This window comes from Narcine bancroftii, chromosome 2, assembly GCF_036971445.1.
Source record: "Narcine bancroftii isolate sNarBan1 chromosome 2, sNarBan1.hap1, whole genome shotgun sequence".
In the NCBI taxonomy this organism is placed as follows: Eukaryota; Metazoa; Chordata; class Chondrichthyes; order Torpediniformes; family Narcinidae; genus Narcine; species Narcine bancroftii.
Window position 1 is genome coordinate 8,495,404 of NC_091470.1, and position 16,108 is coordinate 8,511,511.

At 48.4% G+C, this 16,108-nt stretch overlaps 1 protein-coding gene across 1 annotated transcript in view; it reads right to left on the reverse strand.

The window, feature by feature from the left end:
- The window catches only part of LOC138752247 (probable G-protein coupled receptor 132), a 27,062-nt gene extending 25,461 nt beyond the window's left edge, over positions 1-1,601 (reverse strand). The window contains exon 1 of the mRNA XM_069915218.1: positions 1,465-1,601. The gene's annotated coding sequence lies outside the window, so the exon portion shown is untranslated. The remainder of the gene's footprint in view (positions 1-1,464) is intronic.
- Between the last annotated feature and the right edge of the window lie 14,507 nt (positions 1,602-16,108).

Here is a 16,108-nt window from a genome sequence, read left to right on the forward strand (position 1 = left end):
TAGTTTGGGAACTGGTACAGGACTGTGGGAAGAGAGGGGGACAGTCGGATTAGTTTGGAGACTATTACAGGACTGTGGGAAAGGAGTGGGACAGTGAGATTAGTTTGGGGACTGATACAGGACTGTATGAGAGAGCGGGGCAGTGGGATCAGTGTGGGGACCGATTCAGGGCTGTGGGGAGAGAACAGGGAAGTGGGATTAGTTTGGGGACTGATACAGGGCTGTGGGGAGAGAGCAGAGCAGTGGGATCAGTGTGGGGACCGATATATGGCTGTGGGGAGAGAGCGGGGCAGTCGGATCAGTGCGGGGACCGATTCAGGGCTGTGGGGAGAGAGCGGGGAAGTGGGATTAGTTTGGGGACTGATACAGGACTGTGGGGAGAGAACAGGGTAGTGAGATCAGTTTGGGGACTGATACAGGACTGTATGAGAGAGTGGAGCAGTGGGATCAGTATGGGGACCGATTCAGGGCTGTGGGGAGAGAGCGGGGCAATGGGATCAGTATGGGGACCGATTCAGGGCTGTGGGGAGAGACTGGGGCAGTGGGATCAGTTTGGGAATTGTCCAAAATGCAAATTGATAATGATTGACAAATGAGCATTTAATTTGCAATTTTGAAGTTTTGGAGCTCCCAATAAACACTGGTTACACGTGTGCTACAAAATCTCTGAAAGGCAATAATCTTAGCAAAGGAAATGGCCTGCTCACCACTAATGACCACTGTATGGATCTTGTGGCAAGAAACTAATTTCACTTTGTCTGAAACTGCTGCTGTGCCTCAGTCTAAAAGCCAAACTTCTTTAAATTTGATCTCTCTGTACTGACAATAACCCCACCAGCAGTGCGAGGATAAGACAGCTTTAATAAACTAATATGGACACTACGAGGGTCTTGTCTCTCTGCAAGACCAACCTGGAAGGCTAGACTGTAGCTCTGGATGGCTTTATAGACAAGGTCACCGGGATGACCCCTGGTGGCCTAGTGATGTAATTACATCTCACCACACTCAACCAGCCTTTCCTGTCCTTTCTGTTCCCCTGCTTCTCCTGGGAGACTCCTTTCTCCTTCTGCGTTGCTTCCAAGAATGGAAGACCCTTGCTCTTTGGACGAGTGCCTCTGAGATGCATATTCCCTGATCCAAGAGGCAGTGGGAGACTCTGAAATTGGCCAGTGATTGAGAGATATCACTCAAAGGAGCTGGGAGAAAGAGAAATGAGGGCAGGGTAATGCCTCGAGGCCATCAGAGGAAGAACTGTGGCATCTTCCCAGCTCACTGACACTCTGCAGTTCAGCTGATAACGTCCAGTAGAGCCAGTCTGAGGGTGGGAGATGAGGAGAGAGAAGGAGGTCACTCGAGGGAAGGGAAGACAGAAGGCTGGGGGATGGAGGTAAGGGAACGCGCATTTGCCAGAATGATTGGGTACAGGGAATCGTGCAAAAGATTCAGACGTCACGTTTGACCTACTTGAGCGGATCGTCACGCAGAGTCCCGGGAGTTCAGCCTCTCTGCACCAATTCACCGTCGGACCTGGGAGCCCTGTCAAGGGAATGCTGTGGGCTGTCTGATGCAGCGACAGAGAGTTGCGTGAGGTGCCGCCCACATCCTCACACAAGCAGTACTGAGGAAGTGAGTGTATTTTTATCCTGGCCACCACGTTTCCCAAGGTACATGTACCCAAATTTGCTAAGTATCTCAGCCCAGCCCCTCAGTAATGAGAGACAGCGCAGGCCTGTTGTGTCACAAACAATCAGCTTCTCAGGTGTGCTGTCAGTCATAGATTCACACCAGGCAACAGGATGTCACATCTAACACAGCCTTCCCTGATTGGGCAGTTTTGATGTAAGCTCCTCAACCTATTGCAGTGAACTACGATTCACTGGTAGTGGCTGGCCCCACCTCCGGCTCCACCCCCATCTGCTCACCTATAACCCTGGTTTCCCGCCTAAACCCAGAACCCTTCTGAAGATGACTGTGAGACCCTACCCTCAGATATAAGCTAATAAAAATGTTTGTTCTCCCTCCAATCGTGAGAGCTTCTCGCGATACTTTTATTAGCTTATTCCCTAAACGATGAAAGCACTGCTCAAGCCAGGTTTGCAGCTGATAGACTCTCTATCCCCCGACACGGCTGAAGAGTTCACATACTGGCTGGACTCCTCCAAGCCTACCTGAATGCGACCAGAGACATCTTCCACACCGATGAACTCAGGAGGTCCGCACTCGTATCAAGGGTAGAAATGAAAGGGTATGCAGTCATCAGGGACTGCGCTACATTTGATACTGCCTTCGAGGCGTTGAAAACTTGGTACCTGAAGTCGCAAAGCGAGGTCCTAGCGAAGCACCGACTCACTCTACTTTGCCAGCGGCCAGAAGAGACCAAGAAGTGCAGGTACGAAGCGGCTACAGCTCGCGTTCATGAGGAAGAACAGATCCGGGACACTCTAGTCGCAGGGGTCTGCTCAAGGTACATGAGGCAGCGACTGCTCGAGTCGGGTAAGGAGGACCTGGCTAACCACGTTGAACTGGCCAAATCGCTGGAACAGGCCAAGCTCGAGAATGACGTTCACTGGTCGGTGAGCAGTGTAAATTTTCTGCCGGCCAGGTAATGCCTCCAGTTTCTGATTGCCTCTACGATGGCTTGAGCCTCTTTCTCCACAGATGAGTTCTGAAGCTCGTGGCCTTGTAGGGTACAGGGGAAAAAGGCAACCGGCCTGCCCTCCTGGTTAAGGGTAGCAGCCAGAGCTACGTCAGAGGCATCGTTCTCCACCTGAAAGGGTGCATTCTCGTCCACCACATGCATGGTAGCCTTTGCGATGTAGCTCTAAATGTATTCGAAAGCCACCTGGGCCTCAGCCGACAATGGGAAAGAGGGGGAAGACCTTATTTGCGTAGTGAGGGATCCTGATTCTCAGGATCAGGAGGTTTAACAGGGGGCGCATTCAATCGAGGTCAGGCCAATGACGCTATTCTTCACCACCTAGCCCAGGATCGCCAGACGTTTTGTCCAGAACACGCACTTACTGGAGTTGTACATGAGGTTCAAGGCCTTGGCCGTGTGTAGAAACTTCTGGAGGTTGGCGTCATGGTCTTCCAGAGAGTGTCCACAAATGGTGACGTTTTCAAGATAAGGAAAGGTGGCCTTCAACCCGTACTCATCGACCATTTTGACCATCTATCTCTGGAAGACCGAGACCCCATTGATGATACCAAAGGGACCCTCCAGAACTGATAGAGCCATCCATCTCCCTCAAGTGCTGAGTAGGGGCAGACCTTGGAATGGATCGGTAACTGAGGGTATGCAGGAATCAGGTTGATGGTTGAATAGACCCGGTACTGCGCAATTTCATTCACCATGTCCAAAATTCGAGGGAGGGAGTATGCATCCAGGAGTGTGAAACGATTAATTGTTTGGCTGTAGTCAATCACTAGCCTGGACTTTTCTTCCCCTACAATCTGGGCTCTCCATGGGCTGTTGCTAGGTTCAATGATGTTTTCTTTGAGCAGCCACTGTGTCTTGGCTCTGATAAATTTCCGATCTCCCCGCACTGTATCGCCTGTTCTTTGTAGCTATTGGTTTGCAATCGGGGGGGTCAGGTTTGGAAACAGTTGGGGGGCATCAATATTTAGAGTGCAGAGACCGCATGTGGTGTCCGGATTTTGGGACCTTCCATTCCACACCGTGATTGGAGGGAGTGGGCCAGAGTACTCCATGGTCACGATTTTAAGGTGATACAGGAAGTCCAGGCCCAGCAGAACATACAATCGGAACTTACAAAAATCCTCCTCTTTTACAGATAGATATGCTATACCATACCCCTGGAACATCGCAGAGTGTGAGTGTGAAGCGAGGATAATATGATAGTCTGTTAGTTGCACCACGGAGTTTATAAAAGCTATCCGTGGACCCAGTGTCTACCAAGCAATCAGTTAAGTGTCCATTTCTCCTCACCTCCATCATCGAGTTATTCAATTGGTGAGGTATTGCCTAATCCAGGACGACCGACGCCAGTGTTCTAGAAACCCCAGCACTCCCCATGCTGATGTCGACTCTCTCCTCTTGGCCCGCGGGCAGACAAGATGGCGTCAACCACGAGGCACAGCAAGATGGCTGCCCTCCATCTTGACCCAGTGATGGACTAGGTGGCACTGAACTTAAGGTGTGGCAAGATGGCCACCCTCCATCTTGACCCTACAATGGACTAGGTGGCGCTAACCATGAGGCATGGCAAGATGGTCGCTGTGGCTTCCCGCGATGCTTCACTTCCGGTGGCAGCTCCCGCCACGAGGCGCAGCAAGACACTGGCGACGAACAGCATGGAGAGGTGGAGGCTGGCATTTCAGGACCCAGGCACAGATTGAACGACAACTCAGGGGTTGCACACACAGTTGCCCTCTTTGGGTTCCCTTTAGCTTGACAGACCTTCCCCCAGTCCCCTCGCTTACTGCATCCAACGCACACGGATTCCTTTGAGGGGCATCGGGCATGGAAGTGAGGTGTCTATCCACAGAAGTAGCATCCCTGGTCACGTGTGGGACTGCAGGGGTCACTGGCACCACAATGAGCTGGTCCTATGAAAAGGTTCTGCCTTCGCCCGTGAGGTCGTCAGCTCCCAGTTGGGCCTGTTCAAGAGCTTACACCAGCTCCAGGGTGCTGGCCAAGTCTTTCTTCTCCAACTCCAGCAGTCACTGCCTCACGTACATCAACCTCACTCCCGCCATGAGAGTGACCTGGATTTGTTTCTCCTCTCCCACCCAGGCCACAGCTGCTTCATAGTGGCATTTTCTGGTTCAAGGACGTAATTGTCCAGTGACTCACCAGGACGCTGCTGACGTTGAGAGAGTTGGTGCCTCACTAGCACATCATTCTGGAACCTCATGAAGCAGGCCTTCAAGTTTTCTATGGGCGACTCGTAGTTAGCACAGTCTTTGATGACAGTGAACCCCTGAGGGCCGATTCGAGAGACAAGTGCAGATCTCCAGAGACTATTTTGCGTGGCTGTCAGGTAGGACTGGAAGCACTCCAGCCAGTAGGCGAATTCCTCTGGGGCCTCTGGGGACAGAGGGTCAACCTGGAGCAAACCTGGCTTTACAGGGCTTCCATCCTGATTCAAAGTTAAGCTATTAAAATTGTAACTCAGAGACAAGTGAGGAGTACAACCGCGCTTTTAATAGCTTTTAATGGCCAATAGATACAACAGTTCTCAGGTAAATCTAAGGTAAGGCAGGAAAACCAGGGTTTGTATTTGGGTAGGTAAAGGGTGGAGCCATGGGAGGAGCCAGCCATCTGGACAATACATAGACAGTGAATTCCAGTTCACTGCAGTGTCCACGATAGGTCACTAGTTAAGTGAATTCCAAGGAACTTGGTGCTCTCCACTCTCTCTACCTCAGTGTTGTAGTTGGTAGCTAAAATCTTGACAAAAGAGCTATGTTTCCAGAACATCTTACAAAGAGCCGTATAACCCAGGAACAGGCCTTCAGGCAACTCTGTCCATCATCCCTTCTACACCACCCATTTTCACCAGGGGTTGTACAGCCCATTTAAGGAGTGGGGTGGGGGGGGCATGGACAGAAATCATAAAATATTTTTTGTGGTTTGTATGTGATTGGAAGGAGAGAAGTACAGAAAAACCAATTAAACTTGTCTGCTTCACCGGGAAGGGAGTCCTAGAGGGGCCATAGCCAAAAAAAAATTAAGACTGGCAGATCTGTATCAACCCATTGCCAACAATTGGCCCATAACCACTTGCACCTCCGATATGTGACTCCTGAGCACAATAATATGTGGATGCCTTTTAAACTACCCTCCATACTATCCGAACAATCATAGAACAGGGTCAACGGCTCCACTTTCTAAAGAGTCTGAGGAGGTTCGACATGTTGTCAGGTACTCTATTGACCCTTCTGCAGATGCTCTGTGGAGAATGTACTGACTGGAAGCATCACAGCCTGGTTTGGGATTTCGAGTGCCCAGGAATGCAAAAGGTAGCAGACACAGCCAGGTCCATCGCAGGCTCCAACCTCCCACCCATTTCAGATGTCAACAAAGCAGCCAACATCATGAAGGGCCCCCATCACCCTAGTCACTGTTACCTTCAAGCAGGAGGTCTAGAAACCTGGAGCAGAACCTCTAGGTTGAAGAACAATCTCTTTTTGCTTTGAATATTTTATTTTTGATTTTTAAAGAGTCCTACAAATCCAAACAACACAATCTCTTTCAACAATAGTTTATCCCCTCCCTCCCATCCCCTAATACAACAAAGAAAAAATGAGATAAAATAAACAAATGCAAAGAACCTTCTCTTCTTCTTCTTTGGCTTGGCTTCGCGGACGAAGATTTATGGAGGGGGTAAAAAGTCCACGTCAGCTGCAGGCTCGTTTGTGGCTGACCAGTCCGATGCGGGACAGGCAGACACGATTGCAGCGGTTGCAAGGGAAAATTGGTTGGTTGGGGTTGGGTGTTGGGTTTTTCCTCCTTTGCCTTTTGTCAGTGAGGTGGGCTCTGCGGTCTTCTTCAAAGGAGGCTGCTGCCCGCCAAACTGTGAGGCGCCAAGATGCACGGTTTGAGGCGTTATCAGCCCACTGGCGGTGGTCAATGTGGCAGGCACCAAGAGATTTCTTTAGGCAGTCCTTGTACCTTTTCTTTGGTGCACCTCTGTCACGGTGGCCAGTGGAGAGCTCGCCATATAATACGATCTTGGGAAGGCGATGGTCTTCCATTCTGGAGACGTGACCCATCCAGCGCAGCTGGATCTTCAGCAGCGTGGACTCGATGCTGTCGACCTCTGCCATCTCGAGTACCTCGACGTTAGGGGTGTGAGCGCTCCAATGGATGTTGAGGATGGAGCGGAGACAACGCTGGTGGAAGCGTTCTAGGAGCCGTAGGTGGTGCCGGTAGAGGACCCATGATTCGGAGCCGAACAGGAGTGTGGGTATGACAACGGCTCTGTATACGCTTATCTTTGTGAGGTTTTTCAGTTGGTTGTTTTTCCAGACTCTTTTGTGTAGTCTTCCAAAGGCGCTATTTGCCTTGGCGAGTCTGTTGTCTATCTCATTGTCGATCCTTGCATCTGATGAAATGGTGCAGCCGAGATAGGTAAACTGGTTGACCGTTTTGAGTTTTGTGTGCCCGATGGAGATGTGGGGGGGCTGGTAGTCATGGTGGGGAGCTGGCTGATGGAGGACCTCAGTTTTCTTCAGGCTGACTTCCAGGCCAAACATTTTGGCAGTTTCCGCAAAGCAGGACGTCAAGCGCTGAAGAGCTGGCTCTGAATGGGCAACTAAAGCGGCATCGTCTGCAAAGAGTAGTTCACGGACAAGTTTCTCTTGTGTCTTGGTGTGAGCTTGCAGGCGCCTCAGATTGAAGAGACTGCCATCCGTGCGGTACCGGATGTAAACAGCGTCTTCATTGTTGGGGTCTTTCATGGCTTGGTTCAGCATCATGCTGAAGAAGATTGAAAAGAGGGTTGGTGCGAGAACACAGCCTTGCTTCACGCCATTGTTAATGGAGAAGGGTTCAGAGAGCTCATTGCTGTATCTGACCCGACCTTGTTGGTTTTTTTGCAGTTGGATAATCATGTTGAGGAACTTTGGGGGGCATCCGATGCGCTCTAGTATTTGCCAAAGCCCTTTCCTGCTCACGGTGTCGAAGGCTTTGGTGAGGTCAACAAAGGTGATGTAGAGTCCTTTGTTTTGTTCTCTGCACTTTTCTTGGAGCTGTCTGAGGGCAAAGACCATGTCAGTAGTTCCTCTGCCTCAGGATCTTCGTGATGCCACCATCATCACCCTGTACAAAAACAAAGGCGAGAAATCAGACTGCTCAAACTACAGGGGAATCACGTTGCTCTCCATTGCAGGCAAAATCTTCGCTAGGATTCTACTAAATAGAATAATACCTAGTGTCGCTGAGAATATTCTCCCAGAATCACAGTGCGGCTTTCGCGCAAAGAACCAAATGTTGGGAAAGTCACAAACCCTTCAGGGAATTTAAGAAAAACCCAAAGAAACCTGAAATAAAAGGATAAGGAACAAATACAAGAGCCCATCATCTGTGCCACAACCCACTTCATTGATCTCAATCGTTTCATTACTGGCATGGATTGTTGCATTTCCTTTATTTAGAAGATGTAGAATTATATCTGTGTACCAATGTGTTGCAGATAGGGTTGCCACACCCAAACAAATGTGTCATATTTCCTCCATAAATTATACGTGATTTTCTCCAGGGGAATGCAACTCTGCATTTCCGTATTCCATCGTATAATATTTAGTTGGGAGTCAGACTTCCATATGACTGCTATACACATCCTGACTACCAACAAGGCGGCCTTCACAAACTGAATTTGGAATCTGGACAGTTTAAAACTCATGTCCATAATGTTTCCCAGAATGTCAGGTCCTCCCAGAAGGATCTCACCTTTTTCACAGCCAGGTTGAATAGATAAAGGTTCCAATCTCCACACCACACCTAAAGCACATTTCTGAAATCACTGATTTAGATTTATGTAATTTTTGTGGTGTGGGATATAGATGATGCGGAAATTATATTGCACCAACCAGTACCTGGCACAAGTCTGATCAGCTCTACTCATGGATTGATGTGCTCAAGTCCATCTCTCACCTTTCTCTCGACTTGTGTAAGCCTGCCTTCGGGCCTTCACTTTGGAATAGGAGATACATCATAGACGTTAACTTGCACATCTTCCTTTTTGAATTAGAATCTCCAAATTACTACACACAGGCAGGACCATAGACAGTCCCAAATTATCCCTTAAGAAAGATCTTGGCTGAAGATAACAGAAGAAAGTTTTATTTGACAAATCATATTTATTCCTTAACTGTTCGAATAACATTAAGCTGCCCTTGCTCATAACAATCCTCGATACACCTGATCCTCTTTCGGCACCAAGTGTCCAAGATCTTATTATCCAGAGTCATGGGTATTAATTTATTCTGAGGGGGAGTCACGTGATGGAGTAGTGGCCGGTTGGGAAAACCAGCCCTCTTGAGGAAAATAGGATAAAAAGTTAGGAAAAAGCAAAGCATAACATAAATAAAATATAAGAAATAGAAGATAAAGATACAAAGAAGAAGGCTTTCAAGAAGGTGAAAGTAAGAACAACTGAGAAATAAAGTAGAAAAGTCGCCAGAGAAGATAGAAGAAGGCCTTACCTGCACAAAGGAACAGGACGTTGTGGTGTTGAGGAGCGCCCGACCCTCGAGGTCAGTGCCTGCCCTGTGCTGTCGCAACCCACCAGCCGGTGTACTACAAAAATGGCTGTCGGAGCCAAACAAAAGTGCGCAACTGTGCATGGGCGACTCCTCACGCATGCACAGTGCGCAGTCAAAGGAGAAAGAGGGCACCGGCGGGAGGGGGGTTCAGCAGGGGAACGGGCTGTCACAGAGCGAACAGCTGAGGGATGCCCAACACCAGGGCGTTCAGCTGGAGGACGAGGAAGCCAGCAGAAGAGGGAGCGATGAAACAGACGAGGGAGATAGACGGAGGGATGACCGACAAGAAGACCAACGTCAGGAAGCACAATAGACGAGAAGCCCAGGAGGGGAGGACCAGCAACAAGAGACCCAGCAAGATGAGGCCCAACAAAGAGATACAAGCAGCTCATCAGGAAAAACAGAAGAGAAGGAGACACAAACACAGATACAGACACAGAAGAAGAGGAAGAAGAAGACCAAGATCTTCACAGAGAAATAGAAGGTAAAACTGATGGACAGAATATAGATAAAGTCTTATTTGAAGAACAAATGAGATCACTAAAAGAAAGGTTGTCATTAGAATTTAATGCAATTAAAAGGAAAATGAAAAGAACAGAAGATAAAATGCAAAGGTTAGAACTGGTCATGACAGAAATAGGGAAAAGAGTAGAGAATGTGGAAGAGCGGGAAACGGCTGTAGAAATGGAATTGGAAGTGACAAAAAAATTAAAGAGACACAAGAAAATTGATATGTTGGAAAATTATAGTAGGCGAAACAACATAAAAATAGTGGGCCTGAAGGAGGGTGAAGAAGGCACAAATATGAAGGAATTTATAAAAGGATGGATCTCGAAGGTCCTGGGAATGACAGAAATGCAGGAAGAAATGGAAATGGAAAGGGCACACAGAACACTAGCTCCGAAACCGCAGGCACATCAAAAACCAAGATCCATCTTAGTAAAATTTTTGAGACACACGGCAAGAGAAAATATACTGGAACGGGCAAGGAATAAAATTAGAGAAGATAATAAACCATTGGAATACAAGGGTCAAAAAATATTTTTTTAACCAGACATAAGTTTTGAACTCTTAAAGAGGAGGAAGGAATTTAATATAGCGAAATCAACTTTATGGAAAAAAAGGTTATAAATTCATATTAAGACATCCAGGTGTGCTTAAAATATTTATACCCGGGGAGAAAAACAGACTGTTCTCGGATCCAGAGAAAGCGCAAGAATTCGCAGAACGTTTGCAGGACAGGAGAAGAGATGAAGAGATGTAACAAGAATGAAGAATGGCGATAAAGTATATATAAAGATGTAAAACAATGTATATGTAAAAAACCAAAGAGGGAAAAGAGAAGGGAAGGAAGGGAGTAAGGGGGGGGGGGATAAAAGAAGAGAGCTTTGTTATATGTGTTAAAAAAAAGTGTTTTCTGGAGAGGGCTGGGTAGAGGGGGAATAACCGTCATTGCAATATCAGTTGACGCTGGGAACAAGATCGCAATCCAAATGGAAAGGGGAGTTGTGGTTGCCAGGCAAGGGATATGGGGAAACTCAGAGAGGGGTGGGGACTTTTGGGGTTAAGGTATGAGTGGATGTGAGATCTGCAGGGTACTTTATGTCTTTAATGTGTTGTTGTACATTAAGTGTAATAAGAGAAAACTAAGAGATGTAAATGGGGAAAAGGGGGATGGAGGTGGAAAAGAGGTGTATGCAAGATATAAGATGGCCTTGTAGAAAAATGTTTACAAGCAGCCTTTCTCCCACAGGGTGGGTTAACAGAATGAGCTGCCAGAGGAAGTGGGTGTGGCTGTTGTATTGAAGAGTAATGTATGGATGGAAACAGCTTAGAGCCGTTAGTAAGGGATTATTTAAGGTGGTGTGTGTGTGGAAAAAAACGAGGTGGAGAGCCATTGGTTTGGAGGGATAAGGGCTGAATGCAGGCACATGGAACTGGCTCAGGAGCACAGCTGGGTTAGCATGATAGTGTTGGGCTGAATGGCCTGTTGGACCCCCCAGAGTCTGACGGAAGTTGGGAAGGAAGGGAGGTCTCCTGATGATGGAATGTTGGCAGTGTGTGGGTGAGAAAGGAGGAGAGCCTTGTGGGACCCGACTGGGGACAGCATTGACCCGTCTGTATGGACTGTGCCCCAGCTTCTGTTTGTTGTTGTAATAACTTCAAAACATACCAGGGGTTGGAGGCCATTTGGATGTAATTGGGTGGCATGGGTTTGTGGGCCGAAAGGGCCTGTCACCATGCTATATGTTTAAATTTTAAATTAAAACTGCAGCAAGTGTCCATTCTACTAAATCTGTCTTTGTTTCTTGAACAATGTTCCTGCTATTCTTGGGTTAGGAGTGTGGCGAGAATTAACAAATAGGCCTTGGGTGGTCCTGTGAGTTCAGTAGATGTGAGCAGTTTCATAGCTTGGGGGCTTGGGAGGGTGATGGTGTGTGAGAAATGCGCAAGGACATGGCTGCCAGAGGAACCTGTGTTCAGTTTCGGTCACCATGCTGCAGGAGAGATGTCGTCAAGATGGAGAGGGGTGCAGAGGAGATTTACGAGGACGTTACCAGGTCTCAGGTTGGGGGAGAGGAGGCCTGAGGTACAGGGAGAGGTTGAGCAGGCTGGGCCGTTGCTCCAGTCTTTTGTCCAGAGTCGGGGAATCAGTAACTAATGGACATAGGTTTAAGTTGGGGGGGGGGGGGGGGAATAGAGATTTAACCAGAATCTGGGGGATAGCATATTTAGACTGAGGGTGGTGCTGCCACGGGAGGTAGATGAGACAGGTGCTATTACAATGTTTAAGAAAACATTGAACGGATACGTGGATAGGATGTGGATGAAACGCAGGTAAGTGTAATTAGTTTGGTCTGCGTGGACAAGTTGGGTCTAAGGGCCTGTCTTCATGCTGGATTTTGTGATGTTTAAAAGATATTCAGATGGTTCAGAAGGATTTGGAGAGACAGGGAGCAAAGGAGGCTGAATAAACATCTCCTCACTCAGAACTCTCTCTGTTACTCTTACAGTCTTACCTGCTGTACTATGTACAGGATATTCAACTGGTCCACTCACAGAACAAACTTTCTCACTGCCACTTGTGGTGTGTGGCAATGAGCCAGCCTGGAACTTGGACCAAACGCAGGCAAATGGGACAAGCCCAAAATGATTAGCATGAGCGAGTTGGGATGAAGGGCCTGTGGTATGACCCTATAGGGAAATGAGGGAGAGAGAAAGAACTGAGAACAAAAGCAATGGTTTTGATACTGCAGGCAGCTGGTGTTGTGAGTCATCCCTGCGAGGGGAAGTGTGGTTTCCACTATATCTCTGAGCAGCCAAGGCAGAGATGCCAGGTGAATGGAAATCTTGAGGGACACGTGTACGATTTTAAATTGTCCCCGAGAGAGAAGGTGGGTGGGAGTCGCACCAAGGTGGAACCAGGGTCAATACTGTCTCATCACAAAGACCCCTGACCAAAAAATAAATGCCCCTGTTCTGAGCAGAAGGAGGTGTTTCTCCTGCAGACTCGAGCAAGACCCTCCCCCTCTTCCAATAGGGCTCTGGCGATGTCAAGAGTGAAGACGGTTGGCAAGGATTGCAGCAGGTTTCTGATCAGTTGGGCAGATGGGCCGAAGAACGTTGATGGAATTTAATACAGAGAAATGTGAGGTGTTGCACTTTCAACTTCATTATCATCTGAGTGTACACGTACAACCAGACGGAGCAGTGTATCTCCGCACCACGGTGCACACACCGACACACACGGTACCTTTCTCACGCAGCACATTATTATCGCACACATACAGACCTTCGTTCAGAGCGGGGCCGGTCGCCGTCGATGATGTAAGAGAAGCAATGTGCGGGAGGAATTGTGCACATCAGGATCAGGATATGGTGTCATGAGGGAACCATGACACTCATTGTTTTGAAGCAGTGCAAACATTTCATATAAACCACCTGACCAATAAATAAATAAATAGAAACAGAGCACGAAAAGTGTCATTGATCATTCAGGAATCTGATGGCCGCGGGAAAGAAGCTGCTCTTGTGCCGCTGGATGGTCATCTTCAGGCTCCTGTACCTTTTTCCCAACAGTAGCAGTGGGAAGTGGGCATAGCCTGAGTGTGGTGGTGGGATCTTTGAGGATAGAGGCTGCTTTTTTAAGACATCGCCTCATGTAGATGTCCTCGATGGTGTCTGTGATGTCGCAGGCCTCTGGAGTTTATTCTTGTCCTGAGAGTTGGTGCGTCTGTACCAGGCAGCGATGCAACCAGCCAGAAGTACACCAATAGAAGTTCATGCGAGTTTTCGGTGACATACCGAGTCTCCTCAGACACCTCACAAAGTAGAGCCGCTGGTGAGCCTTCTTTGTGATTGAATCAATGTGGAGGCTCCGGGACAGATCCTCGGAGATGTTGACACCCAGGAATTTGAAGTTCTTGACCCTCTCCACTTCTGAGCCCTTGATGAGGACTGGGTCGTGTTCCCCTGACTTTCTCCTGAAGTCCACAATCATCTCCTTGGTTTTGCTGACGTTGAGCGCAAGGTTATTGTCGTTACAACCATCCAATGAGCTGATCTCTCGCCCTCCTGGACGCTTCCTCCTGGCTGTTTGTGATTCTGCCGACAACTGTGGTGTCATCGACAAACTTGTAGATGGCATTGGAATTGTGTCTGGCCACACAGTCATGGGTGTATAATGAGTCGAGCAGTGGGCTACACATGCATCCTTGGGGTGCGCCTGTGTTGATAATCAGTGAGGAGGAGACGTTAAAATCCTGGCAGGACTGGACAGAATGGATGCAGAAGGGATGTTTCCAATGGTGGGGGAGTCCAGAACCCAGGGCCATGGTTCGAGGATAATAGGCAAACCATTTAGGACTGAGATGAGGAGGAATTTCTTGACCCAGAGGGTGGTGAATCTGTGGAATTCATTGCCACAGAGGGCAGTGGAGGCAGGTTCATTAAATCTATTTAAGAGGGAATTAGATCTATTTCTTCAGTATAAGGGTATTAAAGGTTACGGAGAGAAGGCGGGGACGGGGTACTGAACTTTAAGATCAGCCATGATCTCGTTGAATGGCGGAGCAGGCTCGAAGGGTCGAATGACCTACTCCTGCTCCTATCTTCTATGTTTCTAAGTGTACTGACTGTGGTCTTCTGATGAGAACGTCAAGGATCCAGTTGCAGAGTGGGGTACAGAGGCCCAGAGTTGTTGGCCAGCACTGAAGGAATAATGGTGTTGAAGGCTGATCTGTAGTTCAGTTGCTGTTTTCGAGGTGCTCCAGAGCTGAGTTGAAACCCAGCAACGTGTCTGCTGCAGAACGATTTGACGATAGGCGAATTGCAGGAAGTGCGTTAAGCATCAGTATACGGGAGGCTCTACGCTCTACAGCCATGACCATGGGGCCAGGTACAATTCCAATGCTGTCTCCAAGTTGGCCGACGACAACACGGTTGTCGGCAGAATCGCAGACGGCAATGAGGAAGCGTACAGGAGGGGGATAGATCAGCTCATTGACTGGTGTCACAACAACAACCTTGCGCTCAACTTCAGCAAAACAAAGGAGATGGTTGTGGACTTCAGGATGGAGCCAGGAGAACACAAACCGGTCCTCATCGAGGGGTCGACACGGAGAAGATGTAGAAATTCAAATTCCTGGGAGTCAGCATCTCTAAAGATCTATCCTGGGGCTTCCATGTCGATGCAATCATGAAGAAAGCTCGCCAGCGGCTATACTTCATGTGGAGTTTGAGGAGATCTGGTACATCACCAAAGCCTCTTGCAAATTTCGACAGATGGACCGTGGAGAGCATTCTGACCAGTTGCATCACTGTCTGGTACGGAAGTGCCAATTCTCAGGACAGGATCAGGCTACAGAGAGTTGTCAACTCGGCCAGTGCCATCACAGGCATCGGTCTCCACTCCATCGAGGACGTCTACAAGAGGTGGTGTCAGAAGAAAGCAGCCTCTATCCTCAAGGATCCTCATGACCCAAGCCGTGCCCGCTTCTCACTGCTACCATCAGGAAGGTGGTACAGGAGCCTAAAGACAAACACCCAGTAACACAAGGACAGCTTCTTCCCCTTCGTCATCAGATTCCTGAACAGACAATGACCCACTTTTTTGCACTAACATATTTTTTTCCATAAATCTTGTATTTACAAAATTATAATTTATAATAAGTTTTGCACCTTGTTCTGCATAGCACCTGCTGACACAAAACCGTACATTTCATGATAGATTTTCATGAGATGAAACCTGATTCTGAGTGACCTCCCTCCACTCTCTCAGTCCTGATTCAAAACATTAACCTTTCCCTCCACAGACACTGAGTGATCTGCTGGGTTCCTCCAGCAGTTTGTCTTTTGCTCCAGATTCCAGCATCTGTGATATTTTAGCTCCATGCCCACTCACCACCAGTAGGTGGTAGTGCAGCACCACTACAACCAATCACAATTCTCAAGCAACCCTGCCATCTGCTGGCCACAGGAGGAACTGTGAGCTCTCAATCCACACAAAGCTCTCCTCTTTCTCCCCCCTCACCACCATTCAGGGCCCCAAACGGTCCATCTACTGCTGCCTGTGGTCCCCTCTACATCAGAAAAGTGGGCACAGACTGGGAGATGGCTTCGTGGGCCACCTCGGCTCTGTCCGCCACAGTAGCATGGATCTCCCTGGGGCCACCTATTTCAATTCCCTGCCCCATTCTCCTGCTGACATGTCTGTCCATGATCTCATGCACGGCAAGACTGAGACCACTAGCAAATTGGAGGAGCAGCACCTCATATTTCATCTGGGCACCCTCTGGCTGAATGGCATTAACACCATCATCCCCTCAAAATTGATCAGCAAACTCCAAGACCTGGGACTCACCACCTCATTGAGTAA